The sequence below is a fragment of the Cavia porcellus genome, unplaced genomic scaffold, assembly GCF_034190915.1.
Source record: "Cavia porcellus strain 051 isolate PalLab524CR breed Dunkin Hartley unplaced genomic scaffold, mCavPor4.1 scaffold_23, whole genome shotgun sequence".
NCBI classification, from domain to species: domain Eukaryota; kingdom Metazoa; phylum Chordata; class Mammalia; order Rodentia; family Caviidae; genus Cavia; species Cavia porcellus.
In genome coordinates this window covers 30,557,728-30,582,417 of record NW_026947506.1, presented here as the reverse complement: position 1 = coordinate 30,582,417, position 24,690 = coordinate 30,557,728, and the positions used below count along the sequence as shown (strand labels likewise).

The 24,690-nt window shown below is 49.2% G+C and overlaps 1 long non-coding RNA gene across 1 annotated transcript; it reads right to left on the bottom strand.

Annotated features, from left to right (window-relative positions):
* Positions 1-894: 894 nt before the first annotated feature.
* Positions 895-21,583, bottom strand: LOC134472477 (uncharacterized). Its single transcript, XR_010042319.1, has 4 exons — positions 6,337-21,583; positions 5,563-5,914; positions 4,827-5,010; positions 895-3,037 (listed from the first exon to the last, which is right to left on the bottom strand). It is a non-coding gene; the product is annotated as an uncharacterized LOC134472477 (long non-coding RNA).
* Positions 21,584-24,690: the final 3,107 nt, after the last annotated feature.

Here is a 24,690-nt window from a genome sequence, read left to right as displayed (position 1 = left end):
TGTGGTTGTGCCCCATGTTCGGAAGCCAGTAGGCAAAAGTACACTGCATGTGGTGACGAGTTCCTGAGGTAGGCCCTGAGGAGGGGAAGAGTTCTGTGATACACACATGGCAGGTCGTGGGGACGACCTCAGGACACCTGGGCTCCTGGTACCCACAGCCTCTGTCCTCACTCAAGCTCTCATTTCTGTCTTACTATGTAGTTGCCGACTGGACTCAGGAACCTGGTCACCTGCTGCATGTTTTCAGTACTTTCTATGGTAAGAATGCTCTGTATTTTCATTCATTCATAAATGTTCCTTGGTTTCCTCCTGTGTGTGGGCATTGTTCTAATAGTGAACAAAATAGGAGACACAACGTGGTTGCAGCTTGTTATATAGACAGGATAAGAAGATGGATAAGAAGATGACAAAGCAGCTGGTTCATGCCAGAGCAGTACAGAGAGGTGATGCAGGTGAAGAGAGCCAGAAACTTGGTATCCATAGGAGCCAGGTAGCCAAAACAGGTTCCCAGGGGACACCTACAAAAAACCCAGTGCAGCTGGGATTAATTGAAGAAAAACTCTTTGTGGAGGACGATTGGGAACTGTGTGGTGTGGAGTGAGGTGTGAGATGGTGTGTGCATGTGTGATGCATGTAGGTATAGCTGTACACATGGGTGCTTTAGGGAGGGGCTGAACAGAAGCCACATTGAGAATTCTGAAGGCCACAAGCATCCAGCTGGGCTTTTGAACCCTGAGGCCTAAAGTGCCTGTATCTCTCAAGTGCCTGTACACTCCAGTGGTAACCATCGAATATTGATGGGTACGTTCATTCACTTGATGTGGAACTCAGTTTATAATGTACATGCATACGAAATCATCACATTATATACCTTGAATGTTTATTTGTCAGGTATACCATCCAAATTGTGAGAGTGGACCATGGAGTCATCCAGCCTCAGCCTCTTGCATACTGGGATTACAGGTATGTACCATTCCGTGCAGCTCATACTATCTTACGTACACCATGAACAGAAGATCCTACATCTGACCTTATGTTCATTTTTCCATCCTCCCTTTGAGCTGGAGCCTCTTGATGTGGGAGCTCAGCTTTCTGCTGAGACATTCTAATTGATTGTTATTTTTCTTAAGTGCTTGGTTGAGACATTCACATAGCTCAGAAGGGCCTACGTTAAGAACAAAGAAGTCTGCTTCTTAGTCACAGTTCAGGAAATGAGTCCCGCTGTGTTTGATACACAAATTTCTGTGTTTGTGCAAAAATGTGTCTCCTAAAGGCCAAGGCTACACCCTGGCTCTCCATTGCCTGATTTTCCAGCTGACCATGGTAGGCGTCTCGGTGTGGCATGGGGATTCTGCTTTCAAACTGCTGTGTGGTGCTCCATGGCCCATCCTTCCATGGGGTGGACGCTCTGGTGGTCACCCAGTTGTTCCTACAGTGCCTGAAGGGACATGTGCTGTGCCAAACTAATGTCTGCAAATACACACTCATTCTGATGGTTGCTTACACACTTACAAAGACATGTTAGTAGTTTTCCTTTTTCTGCTCTCATGAAAAGGTGAGAAAAGCTTAACTGGAATTGTTGCATCTTTACTAAAAGCAATTGCTCCTCCTTCCTACCAGTTGTCAGTGGCAAGAATCACAGACGTGCCTGGTGCCTGATGTGGGCGAGTGTGAGGGCTCCAAGTGGCCTAGGAAGGCCACAGTTTTGCATCAAGCCTCAGGGCAGAGAAAGCCTGAGTACAACTTAAAATTTGATACTGTGAGAACACTTTTATTTTTATCATTTTTCCTTTCATAATTATGATTATTGGTACATTTCAGATCCATAAGAATCATATTCAGGTTAGGGAATTTGTAAAAGAACCTTCCTGTAGCCTGAAGGATTTATATGCACTTTTGAATAAAGGCAGCAGTACTGAGCACTGAGTGCAAATCATTGAGGTGCACTGGGTGGTAGGCAGCGCTCTGGAGTTGCCAGCTCTAGGACTAAGCCAAGTGTTTTCCTCCAGTGAGTCACCTTGGGCAGATAGCTTCACCCCATTTTTGTCTACATTTGGTAGTCAGTGGGAGGTGGTATAATGGCCATAGGATACACAGATGCCTTTTTTTCTTTGAGTCCTCTAATGAGCTTCTGCACCATGGCCCTTGCATGTCCCCAGGGAAGTGCTGAAAAGCACAGCTGTAAAGTCAGAGTGATGCAGAGTTGTGGTGCTGGGAAGATACAGAGCTTGCCTACACAGTAGGCTCTGGTGTGTCCCTGTGTCCCTGTAATCTAAGTGTGGTTGTGTTTTGGTGAGTGGCATCCACCATTATAGTGTTGACCTCGACTTTGCAGAAATACTTTGGGATCTGTTTGGTGAGTGGCATCCACCATTATAGTGTTGACCTCGACTTTGCAGAAATACTTTGGGATCTGTGCTTGAGTCCGTGATGAAGGTACATAAGCCAAACAGTTCTCTAACCATTGACATCCATGCATTTTGAGCTGTGTGATGTCTGCGTCTTAGGCAGATCTCAATGGAGAAAACTAAGAGCCACCCATGCCTCAGGGCTGTCTCGTGCTGGAGCTCTGGCTGGCACATTCACCTTTCCTATCCCTTGGGCCTGGAAGCAGGCTTGGGTTCCATGTTGAGGGTTTGTTAAACAGCCTACTTGCCATACAGGTGTCTGGGCTCCACTATGGAACCTTTTCACAGGATGTCACCAGGAGGCCTTTGCTGAAATCAGGAGGATTGACAGTGTCCTGAGCTGCAGTCCATCAGTCCAGATCTGGCCATGTAGGATGACAGTGCACAGAGGGCGGTATTCGGTTCACCTTCCAAATTCAGGCTGTGCCTGGTTCAAACTTGAGATATTGTTTCTGAAATGGATCAGGCACTCTATCAGTCTCATGGCACCTTCCTACATCTCAGTCCCAGAGTAATAATTCTGCACCTTTTCTCAGCTTTGCAGTGTGTGATGTGTGTAACAGGAAAGCTGATCTCCTGTGATCCTGAGATTATTTTTGACAGATGATCCTTCAGTTGGCTGAAATGATCTAAACAGATACAAAGACAGTTTGTTATACAAGGGTAGTAAACCAGTCACAGCTTAGGCTATGAAATTAGCTCAGTATTCTTTGCAGAAGTTGTTTGCTTTTTGTCTTTCATGTGCTTTGTTTAGTTGGTGCTTATAGATCTCTCTAATGACAGTCAAGACATGGGGCCTCTGCCATGAACCACCTTGCAGAAGCTTCCACAAATGATTGCGAATGTTAGGAGAGTTGGGGACTCTGCCCACATCCTCCTGGAAGACGGTTCCCCCCACATCTGAGTGTTCATCCCTGGGGATCTCGGCTCATAGGCACAACGCACAGGGTTCTCTGTGTACTTTCGATAATTGGCGTGGGTGTAGCTCTGCTCACTTCTGTGTTGTAGGGGATCCACATCCAGGTGATAAAGTTCAGGATCTTTACTTCTATTCATGTTGTAGGAGGCTCTGCAGACACTAGTGATATGAGCACATGGTAGATTCTGCTGAGATCCACATATATGTGGAGCCTGAGATGGTAAACTCAGTGAGTGGAAGTCTCTGCTCACATCTGTGTTGTAGAGGGCTCCTCACATGCCTTTGATGGTCAGAACATGGGGTACTCTGCTCATATACACGTTTTAGAGGGATCAATACACACCTGAGATGGCCAGAAATGTGGGTGGAGTGTCTTCTGTTCACACTGACCTTAGGGAAGAGTCCAGATATCTGACATACTGAGGTCATGATGTTCCACTCATCCATGTCTGAGAAGCACCCACCTGTCCCTGAGATGTCAGGACACAGTAGCTCTGAGTTGATCCACACACATCAGTGTATAAGCTATTCCCACACTGCTGCATGGGATACTCAGAAAATGAGGTATATGACTATCCAGAGCCACAGCATACAGGGCTCTGTTATGGTAAAACTAGTCAGAGTTGAGGATGGGGACTTTCTGATTATACTACATTTCTGGAGGGTTCCACACACCTCAGATGACCAGGACACGAGTCCTGTGTCTATATTTTCATTGAAAAGAGCCCCACACAATATGATGATCAGGACTGGCCATCCTGGACATCCACATTACAGAGGGCTCCCCACACACCTGAGATAGTCAGAACATGGTGTGTGCCTCTGCTCCTATCCATGATAAAGACTCTGTACACAGGATATGTGGTCCGCCACCAGGAGGGGTGCTGGTCTTATTTGGGGAGGAGTGACCTGCATGCAGGGTGGCTTAAGTGCCTGGGACAGAACTAAGAGGTTCCAAAGTGTATATCTTCTTTTGTTATTGTTGCCAGTCTGTTTGCTTGTTTTTGTCCTAGGGATAGAACAGGTCACCTCATGTTTGCCAGGTAGGCACTGAGCTAAATCCCGAACTAGGATCAGAATGTGGTGGTAGAGAACTCTGTCATCTTAGTAGAGCATCTCACCATGTGGTTCAGTCTGGCCTTGGTCTCACTTTGGCTAGTATTGAACTTGGCTGACCAGGCTGGTCTCGAACTTGCAACAATCCACCTGCCTCAACCTCCCAAGTGCTGGGATTACAGGAGTGTGCTTCCATGCCCAGCTCAAACACCTGATTGTGAAGCTCTGCTCTCAACTACACAGTAGACAATTCAACCTATATCCTGAGAGGGTTAGGACATGGGAGGCTCTACTCATGTCCAGGTCCTGGGTTCTTGGCCAGGATATAGAAGGATAAGGACTGTTGTAATCTTGTTTTTTGGAGGGTACCTGCTCCCATCCACATGGTACAGCACTCCTCCCGCACCCTAGAAGATCAAGACATAGGGATGAAGAGTACTCACCTCCATGTTGTATATGGATCCTCATACCATGAAGATGATCAGGATTTTTACGGAAGTGTTTAAGCCAGGGTGGTGGTGTAATCCCAACACTTGGAGCTGAGGCACACAGGTGAATTGCTGTGAGTTTGTGCCCAGCCTGAGCTACAAAGTGAACTGAAGGCCAGCCCGAACCGCATAATGAGACCTTATTTGAAAAAAAAAAAAAAAAGCAGAACTATTGAGTATCCATAGGGAGAGGGCTCTGCGCATTTCTGAAAGGGTCTGGGTACTGGAGTTACCACTCATCTGTGGCACATGCCAGATGTGGAACAGACCTAGTCTGCTCGGCTCACAACAACATTACAGAAGGCTTCAGGCACTAGATGTGGTCAAAACAATGGGGTGGTGCTCAGTTCCCTGATTTGGAAAATTTCAGAATCTGCCAAAATGATCAGGAAATGGAAGGCTCTGAGGACCTCCTCCTTGTAACAGGGCTCCAAGGACCTGAGATGGGCTGGATAGAATGGCTCTGAGGACATTCTCAGGTCCACACACAGGGCTCCACACTTGTCCATAGTGTGGGGATACAGTTCTACTCCCCTTCTAACTGTTCAGGGCTGCATCCATATCTGGGGCATCCAGACATTGAGGACACAATGCAGGCCATGTGCTCTCTAGCACTGCACCCACTGCTGAGATGTTAGTGTTTATACAGAAGCTACTGTTCACAAACCCCTACTGATGGTGTCATGCATACCTATGCTCCGGAGAACTTAGTGTACGCTGCTTCCATTCACACTGAAGAGGGCTCCTCACATTGAAAAGCTGATAACCACATAGGGTGCTGCTGGTCATACCCACACTGGAAAAGTTTTCCAGGGGCCTGAGTTCGGATGAATATCGCAGCTCTTCTCATTTTACGGGGCTCATTATATGATGATGACACAAAAACATGTGGGCTGTGATCACACTGACATTGTAAAGGTAACACACACTGGCAGTTGTCACAATTTGGAGGGTCTCTTCTCTTGTCCATGATCGACCAGGCACCATCAAGGCATGAGGCCATCAGGATGTGGAACTCTAGCCTTGCGCATATCCACATATTCCTGAGGAGGTCAGGACAGGGAGCTTAATGATCATGACATTCTAGAATTGCCCACAAAGGAGAAAGGCTGCTGGATTAACAAATCTTTTAAGGCATTACACAGGTGATAAGGATATGGGGACTATTCAGGTCAACTTCATATTGTACAAGATTTCCTATTTGATTCCCATGGCAATGACAAGTGAGGTAGCAGGGACAGCTATGCTCACATTTATATATGGAGGGACGCATACACAGCAGGTTACTAAGGTGATGGGGCTATCAGGGAGCAACTACCTAGTACGGAAATCACAGACACATTAGTACGTCTACTATTGGGGGACTGCTGTGCATGTCCATGTTCTGCAGCACTCTGTGCAGGCCCATAATGTTGCTTTTCTGAAAATATCACATCAGATGCACATTTTATAGGATTCCACATACCTGAGGTGGTGCAGATGGTATGAAGATCTAGCCACGCAGAGGATGTCCAGGTCTTTAATAAAAATATCCTTGCTTTGATGGGATGTGCTGGCCTCCATTCTGATCCACAGTGTAACAGGCACTAAAACTGACACAGAGGGTAGGCACAAGGGGTCCAGGGGCTGCTCAAATCCCTGTCCTGCGGGCCACATATTGCCTGAGACAGAGTCTGCTCCCATGTACCTCCTCAAGATTGTGACTGCCAACCTGGACAGTCGGTACATGTGTGGAGATTCTGGTCCTATGTATGTTTTGCAAGGTGTCCTCACCCTTGAGGGAATCAGGTAGTTTGGTTTCTGCTCACAGCCTGGTTCTACAGGGCCTGACAATTGCCTGCTCCCATGGATATCTCCGTGGCGATGAGGAAATTAAATGACTTAGTGGTACTTACCAGAGGTGGTGAAGATTTGGCTTGGTGCTGCTTAAATGGGTATTTGAGGGGTTTCTCCAGGCTGCCTCTGTGGTCACAAATGTCTTGCAAGTCCCAGGCCATGTCGTCCTTGTGACTATGGGTTGTGCACATGAGAGCAGGTCAAGAGGTCAGGAGCAAAATGTGCTACTCACATGCATGGTGCAGATGAGTCTATGCACAGGAATTGTTAGTAGGACATGCAGTCTCTGCTCCCATCATGCTGTATGGGCTTGAGTTGTTCAGGACACAGGAGGATGCTACTCATGTCTGTGTTTGTACAGGGCAGCACATCTGCCTGGGATGGTGATGATGCATATGTGTGTACAGATGTCTGTGAGTGTATGCACATTTGTGCAGTGATAAAGGGGCTGTTTTGCACATACTCACCTTGCAGGTCATCCACATGTGGCTAAGGGATGAAGGAAATTGGCATCTCTGTTCACAACCTCATTGTGGAGGCCTCTGCACATGTGTGTGATCATTACCACAGGAAGTGGCTCTGGTCACAACCAAGCTGCAGAGGTTGTACTCCTATGTGAGGGTCAGAAGTAGGTCGAGCTCCTGTGCTCTCAATGGCGGCAGGGTCCATAGGTGACAGAGATGCAAAGGCCCTGCTTATGCTTACCTGCTGTAGAGACTGGAGACCCCTGTTGGCAGGAAGTGGAGACCCATTCTTCATATTGATCTCCCTCAAGTGTTCCCAAATGCCTGAGTGTCTCAGGACATGTTGAAGGGTGGCCGTTCTCACACATACATTGCACAGGTTCCCTATATTGTTTGTAAGTACAGTCTCTTTATGTGTGGAAGTCTCTGGCCACATTCGAATAGTAGATTCTTGACAGGAGTCTTCATAGTTGAGTCCTGCACTAGTCCAGCCAGATGCAGATGGAATCCAGCTCAACTCATAGGTGAGATGTAGTTTGGACATTGGCGGAGTCTGTTCCCAGAGTCACTTTATATAGTGCTCACAAACATGTGAGGTTGTGAGGATGTGATGGGACCTTTATCACAACATAATGGAGAGGCGTCCGATGTAGCTGATGGATTGGAGTTGTGAGACCTGTGTTTCCACTTACCTTGAGAGGGCTCCTAATCCCAGCAGAAGTTTGCACACGGGAAGTGTATTCACATCATCCATGTCTAAGATTCTTGACTTGGAAGGGTGATCAGCACCTGGCTGGGCTCCTCCCATTCCTCAGCTTGTCAGTACAGGAGGAGCATTGCATATAGAGATTCGTTAGGGCTCCATAAGAGCCTAAGATGGTGGTTTAAGGGTTGGCACACAGTGCCCATTTCCTGGTGGAGAGTTCCACACAGGCCTGAGGCATTGACGGAATGGACCGCTGTGTGTGTGTTACATGTTGAAAAGGGCTCCACATGCACGAGATAAGCACAACTGTGCACTGCTCTGCTCACCTCTGTGTCGTTGAAGCACTGTACCTACCTAAGAGAATCCAGCCACAAATGGTGTGCCTCTTCTGACCTGCACCCTATAGAGGGCTTCATGCATGATGCTGATGTCTGGAGCATGTGGGGCTCTGCTTGCCTCATCTTTGTACAGGAGCCACACTTCCCTGGGACTGTTGGAATGTCGAATAGCTGTTCTACATCCACACAGTGCAGGGCTCTTCCAGGGCCTGATGTTGTCAGGACACAGGGGAGGCTGCGCTCACAGTCACATCTTGTAGGGCGACATTAATTGCCAGAGTTGTTCACGACAGTGAGAGACTCTGCTCATATTCACTTTAGCGCTGAGTGCATATCCGTGGTGTTGAAGACAAGGGCAGAGCTCTGCTCACATTCACATTGGGAAGGCCACACAATCCTGAGGCTGATTACTGCAGGCAGTGGTTCTCTGGCTGTATTTGTGGGGTAGAGGTTTTCCACGGAGTATGCACTTGCTCCAGAAATGGTGTACCATTTGTCATGTCTTCTTCCTACAGGTGTGCGTGCAAGGTGATGATGCACATGACACGATTGTATTCTGTTCTCTTTGACTTTGCAAAGGGCACACACATCAGAGCTGGTCAAGAGATGGATGATCTGCACACACTTCCACATTCTGCAGCGCTCCAGCAGTGCCTGAGGTCATCAAGACGTGGAGTAGCTGTGCTCAGATCTGTGGTGTGTGATGCTACACATATTCATGGCATATTCACAACAAGAGTGTGTGTGCTCAACACTCTGCCTGGACTGAATGCCATGGGAGAGGTGACTAAAATGATGGTGACATTGCACCAAGCATCAGACTTAGTGGGAGTAGGGAGGACATGATGGGAACATGAGGTCAGGTTCACAATGCACAAGGTTTCATACATGCTTGAGGCAGGGCTGACAGGTCAGGGGGATGCAGGTTTACAATAGAGAGGGCCCCTTTTACAGTTGGTTATTGAGCTCATAGGGTTCTCAGGGGACAAGACATTGGACAGGAATCACAACTGTATCCGTGGTAGGTCCACTACAGGGGGGACTGGTGTTCATGTCCTTGTTCTGCAGGACTCTTCTGAGGCCCAGGATGTTCTTTATCTCAAGGTATCATAAAAGATGCACATTTTACAGGATTCCACATTCCCGCGGTGGGGCCAATGGGACGAAGATCTGACCATACAGTTGATGTGGAGGTCTTTTATAAAGAAATCCCTTCTCTGATGGGGATTGGGTGGGGCTCCATTGTCATACACAGTGTACCAGGCAGTGCAGGGGCCCCAGATGGTCAACACAAGGGGTGTCAGTGTGCTGCTAACATCCCCATCATGCAGGCCACACATGTACCTGAATCTGTCTGCCTGTGAGAGACCCAACTCACATGGACATCCTCCAGAGTGTGACTACAACCCTGGACAGTCGGTACACGTGTGGAGATTCTGATCACACATAGATTTGGCACGTTGTGTTCACCCTTAAGGGGGTCAGGTAGTTTGATTTCTGTTCACAGCGTGGTTCTCCGGGCCCTGACAATTGCCGATGTTGTTCAGAACATGCATTGCGCTGCTCCCATGCATATCTCAGCAGCGATGAGGAAAATGACTGAGTGCTACTTACCAGAGCTGGTGAAGAGTCGGCTTGGTACTGCTTGCATCGGTGTTTGAGGGGTCAATCCAGGCTGCCTCTCTGGTCACACATGTCTTGCAGTTCCCAGGCCATGTCCTCCTTGTGACTCTGGGAGGTGCACGTGGGAGCAGGTCAAGAGGTCAGGAGCAAAGTGTGCGACTTACATGCATGGTGCAGACAAGTCTACTGACAGGAATGGTAGCCAGGACATGCAGGCTCTGCTCCCATCATGCTGTATGGGCTTGAGTTGTCCAGGACACAGGAGGATGCTACTCATGTCTGTGTTTGCACAGGGCTGCACAGCTGCGTGGGATGGTGAGGATGCATATGTGGGTGCAGATGTGTGTGTGTGTGTGTGTGAGCTTATGGGCATGTGTGCTGTGACAGAGGGGCTGTTTTGCACATACTCACCTTGCAGATCTTTCCACATGTGGCTGAGGGATGGAGGAAATTGGCAGCACTTTTCAGAACCTCATTGTGGAGGCCTCTGCACATGGGTGTGATCATTACCCCAGGAAATGGCTTTGGTCACAGGCAAGCTGCAGTTTGCATTCCTCTGCGATGGTCAGGAGTAGGTTGAGCTCCTGTGGTGTCCACGGTGGCAAGGCTCCCCAGGAGACAGAGATGCCAAGGCCTTGCTCATGCTTACCTGATTTACAGAGACTGGAGGTCCCCGATTGGCAGGACACGGAGACCCCTTCTTCACATTCATGTCGCTCAGGTATTCCCAAATTCCTGAGTGTGTCAGGACAGGTTGAGAGGTGGTCTTGCTCACGTATATACTGGACAGGTTCCCTATATTGTTTGTAAGTGCAGTCTCTTTGTCTGTGGAGGCCTCTGTCCACATTCGCATAGTAGATTCTCCACAGGAATCTTCCATGGTTGAGTCCCGGACTGCTCCAGGGAGATGCAGATGCAAGCCAGCTCAAATCAGAGGTGAGATGTAGCTGGGGTGTTGGCAGAGGCTGTTCAGAGAGTCACTTTGTAGAGTGCTCACAAACATGTGAGTTTGTGAGGATGTGATGGGACATTTGTCACAGCATAATGTAGAGGCGTCCCACGTAGCTGATGGATTGAAGTTATGAGGCCTGTGCTTCCACTTACCTTGGAGAGGGCTCCCAATCCCAGCAGATGTTTGCAAGGGGGAAGTGAGTTCTCATCCTCCTTTTGTGAGGTTCTTGACTTGCAGAGGTGATCATCGCCTATCTGGGCTGCAACCGTACCTCAGGTAGTCTGGACAAGACATGGCATCGCCCACATAGTTTTTGAGGGCTCCACAGGAACCTGAGATGGTCTTTGTGTGTGCGGGCACACGGTGACCATTTCCTGGTGGAGAGTTCCGCACAGGCCTGAGGCATTGATGGAATGAGCCGCTGTGTGCCTCTTACATGTTGAAAAGGGCTCCACATGGGTGAGATGAGCACCACTGTGCACTGCTCTGCTCACCTCTGTGTCACTGAAGGCTTGTACCTACCTGAGAGAGTCTGTCAGCAAATGGTGTGCCTCTTCTTGCCTCCACCCTTTAGAAGGCTTCATGCATGATGCTGAGGTCTGCAGTATGTGGGGCTCTTCTTGCCTTCTCTTTATAGTGGGGCCAGACTTACCTGAGAATTTTGGTGTGTGGAAAGGCTGTGTCCTGATCCACCCTGTCCAGGGCTCTTCCATGGCCTGAGGTTGTCAGTACAAAGGGGAGGCTCTGCTCTAAGTCAAATTGTGCAGGGGGCCACACATGCCTGAGTTGCTCAGGACAGTGAGAGGTTCTGCTCACATTCACTTGAGAGCTGAGTGCACATCCGTGGTGTTTAAGACAAGGGCAGGGTCCTGCTCACATTCACTTGGGGAGGGCCACACAATGGTGGGGCTGATGAGCGCAGGCTGTGGTTCCCTGGCTGAAACTGTGTGATAGAGGTTTTTCACAGAGTCTGCACTTGGTCCAGAAATGGTGCACCACTTGTCATGTCCTCTTCCTAAGGGGCTGCATGTAAGGTGATGAGGCATATGCCATGTCTGTGCTGTGTTCTCTTTGACTTTGCACAGGGCACACACATCAGAGCGGGTCAGGAGATGAATGATGGGCACACACTTCCACATTCTGCAGGGCTCCAGCAGTGCCTGAGGTCATCAAGACACGGCGGAGTGGCCCTGCTCACATCTGTGGTGTGTGGTGCTACACCCATTCATGGCAGAGTCAGAACAGGAGTGTGTGCTCACCACTCTGTGCTGGACTCCATGCCATGGGACAGGTGACTAAAATGATGGTGACATTGCACTAAGCATCAGACAAGTGGGAGTAGGGAGGACATGATGGGAACATGAGGTCAGGTTCACAATGCACAAGGTTTCATACATGCTTGAGGCAGGGCTGACAGGTCAGGGGGATGCAGGTTTACAATAGAGAGGGCCCCTTTTACAGTTGGTTATTGAGCTCATAGGGTTCTCAGGGGACAAGACATTGGACAGGAATCACAACTGTATCCGTGGTAGGTCCACTACAGGGGGGACTGGTGTTCATGTCCTTGTTCTGCAGGACTCTTCTGAGGCCCAGGATGTTCTTTATCTCAAGGTATCATAAAAGATGCACATTTTACAGGATTCCACATCCCTGTGGTGGTGCCGATGAGACGAAGATCTGACCATACGGATGATGTGGAGGTCTTTTATAAAGAAATCCCTTCTCTGATGGGGATTGGGCGAGGCTGCATTGTCATCTACAGTGTAGCAGGCACTGCAGGGGCCCAAAATGGTCAACACAAGGGGTGTCAGTGTGCTCCTAACATCCCCATCGTGCAGGCCACACATGTACCTGAATCTGTCTGCCTGTGACAGACCCAACTCACATGGACATCCTCCAGAGTGTGACTACAACCCTGGACAGTTGGTACATGTGTGGAGATTCTGATCACACATAGATTTGGCACGTTGTGTTCACCCTTAAGGGGGTCAGGTAGTTTGATTTCTGTTCACAGCGTGGTTCTCCAGGCCCTGACAATTGCCGATGTTGTTCAGAACATGCATTGCCCTGCTCCCATGCATATCTCAGCAGCGATGAGGAAAATGACTGAGTGCTACTTACCAGAGCTGGTGAAGAGTCGGCTTGGTACTGCTTGCATCGGTGTTTGAGGGGTCAATCCAGGCTGCCTCTCTGGTCACACATGTCTTGCAGTTCCCAGGCCATGTCCTCCTTGTGACTCTGGGAGGTGCACGCGGGAGCAGGTCAAGAGGTCAGGAGCAAAGTGTGCGACTTACATGCATGGTGCAGACAAGTCTACTGACAGGAATGGTAGCCAGGACATGCAGGCTCTGCTCCCATCATGCTGTATGGGCTTGAGTTGTCCAGGACACAGGAGGATGCTACTCATGTCTGTGTTTGCACAGGGCTGCACAGCTGCGTGGGATGGTGAGGATGCATATGTGGGTGCAGATGTGTGTGTGTGTGTGAGCTTATAGGCATGTGTGCTGTGACAGAGGGGCTGTTTTGCACATACTCACCTTGCAGATCTTTCCACATGTGGCTGAGGGATGGAGGAAATTGGCAGCACTTTTCAGAACCTCATTGTGGAGGCCTCTGCACATGGGTGTGATCATTACCCCAGGAAATGGCTTTGGTCACAGGCAAGCTGCAGTTTGCATTCCTCTGCGATGGTCAGGAGTAGGTTGAGCTCCTGTGGAGTCCACGGTGGCAAGGCTCCCCAGGAGACAGAGATGCAAAGGCCTTGCTCATGCTTACCTGATTTACAGAGACTGGAGGTCCCCGATTGGCAGGACACGGAGACCCCTTCTTCACATTCATGTTGCTCAGGTATTCCCAAATTCCTGAGTGTGTCAGGACAGGTTGAGAGGTGGTCTTGCTCACGTATATACTGGACAGGTTCCCTATATTGTTTGTAAGTGCAGTCTCTTTGTCTGTGGAGGCCTCTGTCCACATTCGCATAGTAGATTCTCCACAGGAATCTTCCATGGTTGAGTCCCGGACTGCTCCAGGGAGATGCAGATGCAAGCCAGCTCAAATCAGAGGTGAGATGTAGCTGGGGTGTTGGCAGAGGCTGTTCGGAGAGTCATTTTGTAGAGTGCTCACAAACATGTGAGTTTGTGAGGATGTGATGGGACATTTGTCACAGCATAATGTAGAGGCATCCCACGTAGCTGATGGATTGAAGTTATGAGGCCTGTACTTCCACTTACCTTGGAGAGGGCTCCCAATCCCAGCAGATGTTTGCAAGGGGGAAGTGAGTTCTCATCCTCCTTTTGTGAGGTTCTTGACTTGCAGAGGTGATCATCGCCTATCTGGGCTGCAACCGTACCTCAGGTAGTCTGGACAAGACACGGCATCGCCCACATAGTTTTTGAGGGCTCCACAGGAACCTGAGATGGTCTTTGTGTGTGCGGGCACACGGTGACCATTTCCCGGTGGAGAGTTCCGCACAGGCCTGAGGCATTGATGGAATGAGCCGCTGTGTGCCTCTTACATGTTGAAAAGGGCTCCACATGGGTGAGATGAGCACCACTGTGCACTGCTCTGCTCACCTCTGTGTCACTGAAGGCTTGTACCTACCTGAGAGAGTCTGTCAGCAAATGGTGTGCCTCTTCTTGCCTCCACCCTTTAGAAGGCTTCATGCATGATGCTGAGGTCTGCAGTATGTGGGGCTCTTCTTGCCTTCTCTTTATAGTGGGGCCAGACTTACCTGAGAATTTTGGTGTGTGGAAAGGCTGTGTCCTGATCCACCCTGTCCAGGGCTCTTCCATGGCCTGAGGTTGTCAGTACAAAGGGGAGGCTCTGCTCTAAGTCAAATTGTGCAGGGGGCCACACATGCCTGAGTTGCTCAGGACAGTGAGAGTTTCTGCTCACATTCACTTGAGAGCTGAGTGCACATCCGTGGTGTTTAAGACAAGGGCAGGGTCCTGCTCACATTCACTTGGGGAGGGCCACACAATGGTGGGGCTGATGAGCGCAGGCTGTGGTTCCCTGGCTGAAACTGTGTGATAGAGGTTTTTCACAGAGTCTGCACTTGGTCCAGAAATGGTGCACCACTTGTCATGTCCTCTTCCTAAGGGGCTGCATGTAAGGTGATGAGGCATATGCCATGTCTGTGCTGTGTTCTCTTTGACTTTGCACAGGGCACACACATCAGAGCGGGTCAGGAGATGAATGATGGGCACACACTTCCACATTCTGCAGGGCTCCAGCAGTGCCTGAGGTCATCAAGACACGGCGGAGTGGCCCTGCTCACATCTGTGGTGTGTGGTGCTACACCCATTCATGGCAGAGTCAGAACAGGAGTGTGTGCTCACCACTCTGTGCTGGACTCCATGCCATGGGACAGGTGACTAAAATGATGGTGACATTGCACTAAGCATCAGACAAGTGGGAGTAGGGAGGACATGATGGGAACATGAGGTCAGGTTCACAATGCACAAGGTTTCATACATGCTTGAGGCAGGGCTGACAGGTCAGGGGGATGCAGGTTTACAATAGAGAGGGCCCCTTTTACAGTTGGTTATTGAGCTCATAGGGTTCTCAGGGGACAAGACATTGGACAGGAATCACAACTGTATCCGTGGTAGGTCCACTACAGGGGGGACTGGTGTTCATGTCCTTGTTCTGCAGGACTCTTCTGAGGCCCAGGATGTTTTTTATCTCAAGGTATCATAAAAGATGCACATTTTACAGAATTCCACATCCCTGTGGTGGTGCCGATGAGACGAAGATCTGACCATACGGATGATGTGGAGGTCTTTTATAAAGAAATCCCTTCTCTGATGGGGATTGGGCGAGGCTGCATTGTCATCTACAGTGTAGCAGGCACTGCAGGGGCCCAAAATGGTCAACACAAGGGGTGTCAGTGTGCTCCTAACATCCCCATCGTGCAGGCCACACATGTACCTGAATCTGTCTGCCTGTGACAGACCCAACTCACATGGACATCCTCCAGAGTGTGACTACAACCCTGGACAGTTGGTACATGTGTGGAGATTCTGATCACACATAGATTTGGCACGTTGTGTTCACCCTTAAGGGGGTCAGGTAGTTTGATTTCTGTTCACAGCGTGGTTCTCCAGGCCCTGACAATTGCCGATGTTGTTCAGAACATGCATTGCCCTGCTCCCATGCATATCTCAGCAGCGATGAGGAAAATGACTGAGTGCTACTTACCAGAGCTGGTGAAGAGTCGGCTTGGTACTGCTTGCATCGGTGTTTGAGGGGTCAATCCAGGCTGCCTCTCTGGTCACACATGTCTTGCAGTTCCCAGGCCATGTCCTCCTTGTGATTCTGGGAGGTGCACGCGGGAGCAGGTCAAGAGGTCAGGAGCAAAGTGTGCGACTTACATGCATGGTGCAGACAAGTCTACTGACAGGAATGGTAGCCAGGACATGCAGGCTCTGCTCCCATCATGCTGTATGGGCTTGAGTTGTCCAGGACACAGGAGGATGCTACTCATGTCTGTGTTTGCACAGGGCTGCACAGCTGCGTGGGATGGTGAGGATGCATATGTGGGTGCAGATGTGTGTGTGTGTGTGAGCTTATAGGCATGTGTGCTGTGACAGAGGGGCTGTTTTGCACATACTCACCTTGCAGATCTTTCCACATGTGGCTGAGGGATGGAGGAAATTGGCAGCACTTTTCAGAACCTCATTGTGGAGGCCTCTGCACATGGGTGTGATCATTACCCCAGGAAATGGCTTTGGTCACAGGCAAGCTGCAGTTTGCATTCCTCTGCGATGGTCAGGAGTAGGTTGAGCTCCTGTGGAGTCCACGGTGGCAGGGCTCCCCAGGAGACAGAGATGCAAAGGCCTTGCTCATGCTTACCTGATTTACAGAGACTGGAGGTCCCCGATTGGCAGGACACGGAGACCCCTTCTTCACATTCATGTTGCTCAGGTATTCCCAAATTCCTGAGTGTGTCAGGACAGGTTGAGAGGTGGTCTTGCTCACGTATATACTGGACAGGTTCCCTATATTGTTTGTAAGTGCAGTCTCTTTGTCTGTGGAGGCCTCTGTCCACATTCGCATAGTAGATTCTCCACAGGAATCTTCCATGGTTGAGTCCCGGACTGCTCCAGGGAGGTGCAGAGGCAAGCCAGCTCAAATCAGAGGTGAGATGTAGCTGGGGTGTTGGCAGAGGCTGTTCAGAGAGTCACTTTGTAGAGTGCTCACAAACATGTGAGTTTGTGAGGATGTGATGGGACATTTGTCACAGCATAATGTAGAGGCGTCCCACATAGCTGACGGATTGAAGTTATGAGGCCTGTGCTCCCACTTACCTTGGAGAGGGCTCCCAATCCCAGCAGATGTTTGCAAGGGGGAAGTGAGTTCTCATCCTCCTTTTGTGAGGTTCTTGACTTGCAGAGGTGATCATCGCCTATCTGGGCTGCAACCGTACCTCAGGTAGTCTGGACAAGACACGGCATCGCCCACATAGTTTTTGAGGGCTCCACAGGAACCTGAGATGGTCTTTGTGTGTGCGGGCACACGGTGACCATTTCCCGGTGGAGAGTTCCGCACAGGCCTGAGGCATTGATGGAATGAGCCGCTGTGTGCCTCTTACATGTTGAAAAGGGCTCCACATGGGTGAGATGAGCACCACTGTGCACTGCTCTGCTCACCTCTGTGTCACTGAAGGCTTGTACCTACCTGAGAGAGTCTGTCAGCAAATGGTGTGCCTCTTCTTGCCTCCACCCTTTAGAAGGCTTCATGCATGATGCTGAGGTCTGCAGTATGTGGGGCTCTTCTTGCCTTCTCTTTATAGTGGGGCCAGACTTACCTGAGAATTTTGGTGTGTGGAAAGGCTGTGTCCTGATCCACCCTGTCCAGGGCTCTTCCATGGCCTGAGGTTGTCAGTACAAAGGGGAGGCTCTGCTCTCAGTCAAATCATGCTGGGGGCCACACATGCCTGAGTTGTTCAGGACAGTGAGAGGCTCTGCTCACATTCACTTTAGAGCTCAGTGCACATCCGTGGTGTTTAAGACAAGGGCAGGGTGCTGCTCACATTCTCTTGGGGAGGGCCACACAATGGTGAGGCTGATGAGCGCAGGCTGTGCTTCCCTGGCTGAAACTGTGTGATAGAGGTTTTTTTCAGAGTCTGCACTTGGTCCAGAAATGGTGCACCACTTGTCATGTCCTCTTCCTAAGGGGCTGCATGCAAGGTGATGATGCATATTCCATGTCTGTGCTGTGTTCTCTTTGACTTTGCACAGGGCACACACATCAGAGCGGCTCAGGAGATGAATGCTGGGCACATACTTCCACATTCTGCAGGGCTCCAGCAGTGCCTGAGGTCATCAAGACACGGCGGAGTGGCCCTGGTCACATCTGTGGTGTGTGGTGCTACACACATTCATGGCCTAGTCAGAACAGGAGTGTGTGCTCGCCACTCTTTGCTGGACTCCATGCCATGGGACAGGTGAATGAAATGATGGTGACATTGCACTAAGCATCAGACAAGTGGGAGTAGGGAGGACATGACGGGAACATGAGGTCAGGTTCACAATGCACAAGGTTTCATACATGCTTGAGGCAGGGCTGACAGGTCAGGGGATGCAGGTTTACAATAGAGAGGGCCCCATTTACATTTGCTTATTGAGCTCAGAGGGTTCTCAGGGGACAAGACATTGGACAGCAATCACAACTGTATCAGTGGTAGGTCCACTACAAGGGGGGACTGGTGTTCACGTCCTTGTTCTGCAGGACTCTTCTGAGGCCCAGGATGTTCTTTATCTCAAGGTATCATACAAGATGCACATTTTACAGGATTCCACATTCCCACGGTTGTGCCGATGGGACGAAGATCTGACCATACAGATGATGTGGAGGTCTTTTATAAAGAAATCCCTTCTCTGATGGCGATTGGGTGGGGCTGCTTTGTCATCCACATTGCACCAGGCACTGCAGGAGCCCCAGATGGTTAATACAAGAGCTGTCAGTTGCTCCTAACATCCTCATCCTGCAGGCCACATGTACTTAACTCCGTCTGGCTGTGAGAAACCCCACTCTCTTGTACATCCTCCTGAGTGTGACTGCCACCTTGGATAGTCTGTGCATGTGTAGAGCTTCTGGTCGTATGTAGATTTTGCAAGTCGTCTTCACCTTTAAATGAGTCTTGTAATTTGTTTTCTGCTCACAGACTTCTTCTCCAGGGTCTGACAATTACCGACGTTGTTCAGAACATGTAGTGCGCTGCTCCCATGCATATGGGAGGAAACTAGCATCGATGAGGAAAATGACTTGGTGCTACTTACCAGAGCTGGTGAATAGTCGGCTTTGTTATGCTTGCATGGGTGTTTGAGGGGTCTCTGCAGGCTGCATCTGTGGTCACATATGTCTTGCAAGTCCCAAGGCATGTCCTCCTTGAGACTGTGGGAAGTCCACGTGGGAGCCGGTCAAGAGGTGAGTCAAAGTGTGCTACTCACCTGCATGGTGCAGACGAGTCTACGCACAGGAATGGTAACCAGGACATGCAGGCTCTGCTCCCATCATGTTGTATGGGCTTGAGTTATTCAGGATACAGGAGAATGCTACTCATGTCTGTGTTTGCACAGGGCTGCACAGCTCCCTGGGATAGTGTGTGCATATGCACATTTGTGCTGCAATAGAGGGGATGTTTCGCACATGCCTTGCAGATCTTTCCATATGTGGTTGAGGTATGGAGGAAATTGGCAACTCTGTTCACAACTTCATTGTGGAGGCCTCAGCAAACAGGTGTGATCATTACCCCATGAAATGGCTCTGGTCACAGCTAAGCTGCAGTTTGTATTCCTCTGGGAGGATCAGATGTAGGTAGAGCTCCTGTGCTTTCCATGGCGGTAGGGCTCCATAGGTGATGCAAAGACCCTGCTTATGCTTACCTGCTGTAGAGAGACTAGAGACTCCTGATTGGCAGGACGTGGAGACCCCTTCTTTGCATTCATGTCACTCAGGTGTTCCCAAATGCCTGAGTGTGTCAGGACTCAGGCATGTTGAGGGGTGGCCCTGCTCACATATACAGTGGACAGGTTCCCTATATTGTTTGTAAGCCCAGTCTCTTTGTCTGTGAAGGCCTCTTTCCACATTTGCATAGTAAATTCTCAACAGGATTCTTCCATGGTTGAATCCTGGGCTGCTCCAGCCAGATGTAGATGGAAGCCAGCTCAACTCAGAGGTGAGATGTAGTTGGGACATTGGCAGAGGCTGTTCGGAGAGTCACTTTATAGAGTAACTCACAAACCTGTGAGGTTGTGAGGATGTGATGGGACATTTCTCACACCAAAATGTAGAGGCGTCCCACGTAGCTGATGGATCGGAGTTGTGAGGCCTGTGCTTGCACTTACCCTGGAGACAGCTCAATTCGCATCAGAAGTTTGCATGGGGATGTGTGTTCACTTCCTCCTTGTCTAAGGTTCTTGACGTTACTTGGAGAGGTGATCACCACCTGGCTGGCTCCACCCATGCCTCAGGTTGTCTGGACAGGAGAGGGCATTTCCCACAGAGTTCTACAGGGCTCCACAGGATCCTGAGATGGTCATTGTGTGTGTGGGCACACAGTGCCCATTTCCTGTTAGAGTTCCACACACCCCGGGGCATTGTTGGGCTGGGCCGCTGTGTGTGTGTTGCATGTTGAAAAGGGCTCCACATGCACGAGATGAGCACCCCTCTACGGTGCTGTGCTCACCTTTGTGTGGCTGAAGGTTTGCACCTACCTGAGAAAGTCGATCAGCAAATGATGTGCCTGTACTCACCTCCACCCTGTAGAGGTTTCCATTCGTGATGCTGATGCCCAGCATGAGGCTCTGCTTGCCTTCTGCTTTGTAGCGGGGCCACACTTCCCTGGAATTGTTGTTGCATGGAAGAGCTATATCCACATCCACAGTCTTTGAGGCTCCTGCAGTGCCTGAGGTCATCAGGACACAAGGGAGGTTCTGCTCACAGTCACATCTTAGAGGGCACCACACATGCCTGAGTTTTTCAGGATAGTGAAAGGCTCTGCTCACATTCACTTTAGGGCTGAGTGCACATCCATGGTGTTTAAGACAAGGGCAGGGCTCTGCCCACATTCACTTGGGGAGGGCTGCATGCAGTGCTGTGTGAGTTGGGACATGGTGCCTTATGTGGGACACTCTGTTTACAGTCAAGTTGTATAGGGCTCTATGTAGAGCCTTGATGATCATGACATGGACATCAGGAGCTCTGTTTACATCCTATCATTCAGAATTGAACATAGGCCTGAGGTTACCAGGACATGGGGTTAGGTTCTAGTTCCCATACATGTTTCTAGTGGCAAGAAGTCCAGGCAGTTGGAGGACAGAGGGGATGGATACTCTTCCATGTTCTCTTTTCTGAGGGCCACACACAGGTGACTTCGTTGGGCCCTGGGTCCTTGAGGCAAGGCTTCTAAATGACAGGCTGCACACATGCAGAACATGGATGCGACATCACATTCTCTGCCATCCTCCACAGAGCTGAGGCATCCACTTACTTGATTGTATCCAAAGAGTGATGCAGAAGATTCTCAGACAGCTAAGGGGGACAGGGCTTGTAGTCCTGTGTATTACACACCTTTGCTATCATAAGGCAAGTGGTTGGGCTCCTTGTCTTCAGAACTTTTTTGCTCTCAGGGCAGCCCCCTTCCCATTCAGGCATGTGGGGCAGCACAAATGCTTTTGACCTGCTCCACACTGTGAAAACCCTTTCCTGACAGTCCTGCTGACCTTACAGACAGCTCTCACCTCTGCTCTCCCTCCTCCACCACACCCACAAAGCGCCCCTTGTTCTGCTCTGCCGCCATCTTCACTGTCACCTCCTTCCTCCCCCACTACTCCTCCATTGCTGTCTTCTCTCCCCCAACCCACCCTGCTTCCTGCTTCTCTTCCACTCCACTGTCACCATTGTTTCCATTGCCAGATCATGCTCCTCTCTCTCACCAGGTCTTCAGGCCCCTCACACCCACTGCCATCTGGAAACCCTTCCACATGCTGTCTGCAGTATCCCTTCCCCAGCCACCTTTCACATGATGCTCACCCCAACTCCTCCTTCCCCTTTGTGAGATGACAGGAACCCAAGGCTTAGTCTCCGTTCATGTCCCTTTTTCCCTCTTTGATCTCTCACGTATCTTCCACCATGTAAAATCTTTTGTTGCAGACCCATTCAATTATATAAAAAACCTTAACTTCATTATTGAATCCTATCTACAAAGATCATTATGTTATTCTCACTTCCACTTGTCCCCTCAACAAATAATTGCAATCCTATTTTATTTCCCAAGCACAACCAGCCATTCATACTAAATTCAAAAAGTCATACCTTGGTCTCTCTGGGGAGACCTCTTAGATATGCCTTTCCATGTCTTCAACAGGAGGAAAACACAGCAAAAACAAAACAGCCTCAAAAAGGTTACATTCCAGGTCAACCTTAAAAAGGCTGCATTCCAAGCTAAACTCCATGGCACATTCCTGGCAATTGCAGCAGCAGCTACAGTAGCAGCAGCTCTCAGAGCTTAAGATAAGACACAGGCTAGAGAAAAAAACTCCAGCCCACCCCTACCACCATGCTTCAAGTGCAGTTGAAAAATGACACTGGACATGAGCCTGCCCTGCCCTGCAGCCACAACTGGGAACCAGTCCTATCTGCAACCAAGAGGGCCTCTGGAAGTGTGACTGTCCTGTCTGCCAGAAAACGAGGAAGTCCTCACCTTCCCTGCCCTCACAGGATAGGACACTGTCACCTTGGACTCATCACCAGCTGATCTGATCAGCAGCACCACTAACTAGGCATCTGTCTTAGAGCCCTGATTCTCGCTGGACATCTCAGGTAAAACCCCCTAGTTCTTTGTTGACATGGAGGCCATTCATAGTGTTCTTCCTGAGTTTTCAGGCTGATGTTCCCAGTCTGCAGTCTCTTTTGTGGGAGTTGATGGCCAGTGTCCATGAAGTCCCAAGAAAGGACCTACTCCCTGCAGATTCCAAACCTTTTCTTTAGATACACCTGTCTTATTATCTCAACCTGTCGTGTACCCTTATTTGATTCAAAAAAAAAAAAAACCTCCAAAACTCAATTTCTCTTATACTCTCTCCCTCTCTGTCTCCCCATGGCTCTCCTATTCCAACCCCAAATGTCACGTGCCACTGACTCAGCCCTTCCCCTTTCCTCCTTCCTCTTTGACCCTGCAGTTTGAGACACCTCCAATCTCACTGATGCCACCCACATTACTCCACTGCTAATTCACTTCAAACACTCACTCTTCCCTTCTGTCCCCAATACCCACTAGCCTCTAAACATCAATGGGGGCTCCAACCTATAGTTTTCTGTTTAAGTAATGTGCCTCTGAAAATTACTCACTCACCTTATGACAGCTCTGTTCTCCCTGTCTTCAAATCCAACAACTCCTGTCATCTAGTTTAGGATTCCAGAGCTATTCACAGTGTGGTAACACCAATTCACCCAGTGCTTCCAAAGGCTTACACTGCGCTGTCTCCTATTCTTCCATGTACCTCTGACTTCTTGTGTTAGACCTTAAAGATAATTTTCACTATTCCCTTACACTATGATTGCCTTTACATGGACAAATCCAAACCCTCCACTCTACTCAGCTGCCCTAGACAGTCCTACCACAAGGCTTCAGGGACAATCGACACTTCTTCAGCCAAGCCATTGCTGTTGACCACACAGGTCTTACTCTTAAACCTAACAATCATCTCTAATATACAGATAATTTCTCCTCTGTTCTCCATACTGTGCTCTGACTATACGACATATACCTACCCTTCTCAACTTTCTCTCAAGTCACAAACACAGGGTGTCCCCAGTAAAGCCCAAATAATTACACCACAGGTTAAATTCCTGGGTCTCTCTCTCACCCCCATCACACTTTATAAACTCAAACCACAAAACCTGTATCCATGCTCTCCAGGTGCCAACTACAAAACAACAACTTCTTTCTTTTTAGGTTTAAAATCTTCTTTGATTTCTGAGTTCCTAATTTTGCTACAGTAGCTCAACCTCTCTAGAAGACATCTAAACATTCCCTATCAAAGCCTCTCAACCTGCTACTCCTATACACTCCTCACGTTCTAATCTAAAAGAGGCCCTTTCAAAGGCCCCAGCCCCTAGTCTCCCTGACCCAGCCAAGCTTTCTGCCTCTCAAGATCATAATGCTGTAGGAGTTTTAAAAAACACACACCAACACATACATACACACAAACAAACCGTTCTTTCCAAGCAGTATCCTACCTCTCAATACAACTGGATAACACAGTACAGAGCTGACCTGGCTGCCTTTGAGCACGTGCCTCAGCAGCCACACTAATGCAAGAAGCCAAAAATTCACCCTGTAACAATCAGTTATGATGCAGTCACCCCGTTACACCATGACTTTATTTCACACAGACACTTCAGCAAGCTGACTTAATACTCATACAAAATCCTTCAGTCACCATCTCTGCCAGCAGCTCCCCCAACCCAGCCACCTACCTTCCCATCGCTGATGTGATGCCCTGTCCACAGTTATGTTGAGGTTCCACAGATGACTCCTACTCCCTTCCTTCACACTGACAGTATTCCTCTCCCTACAGCTTCTGATACCCAATTCATAGATACTAAAATAACCAACACAACACTCAAAAGACAACAAAACGTGCTATAATCAATGGTTCTAAGGTAATAGAACCATTGTCCAATGTACATGACCTCCCCAGACAGGACCTATTTCATGCAGATTGGCCCACTGCCACCTAAAACATCTTCACAAAAAGCAAAACTAATTGCCTTCACATGGGCCCTCACATTAATTACACAATCATAAAAATATATACTGATTCCAGATATACATTTAACACCCTTTGCTGTCATACCACTTGCCAGAAAAAATGTAATTAATACCCAGAAG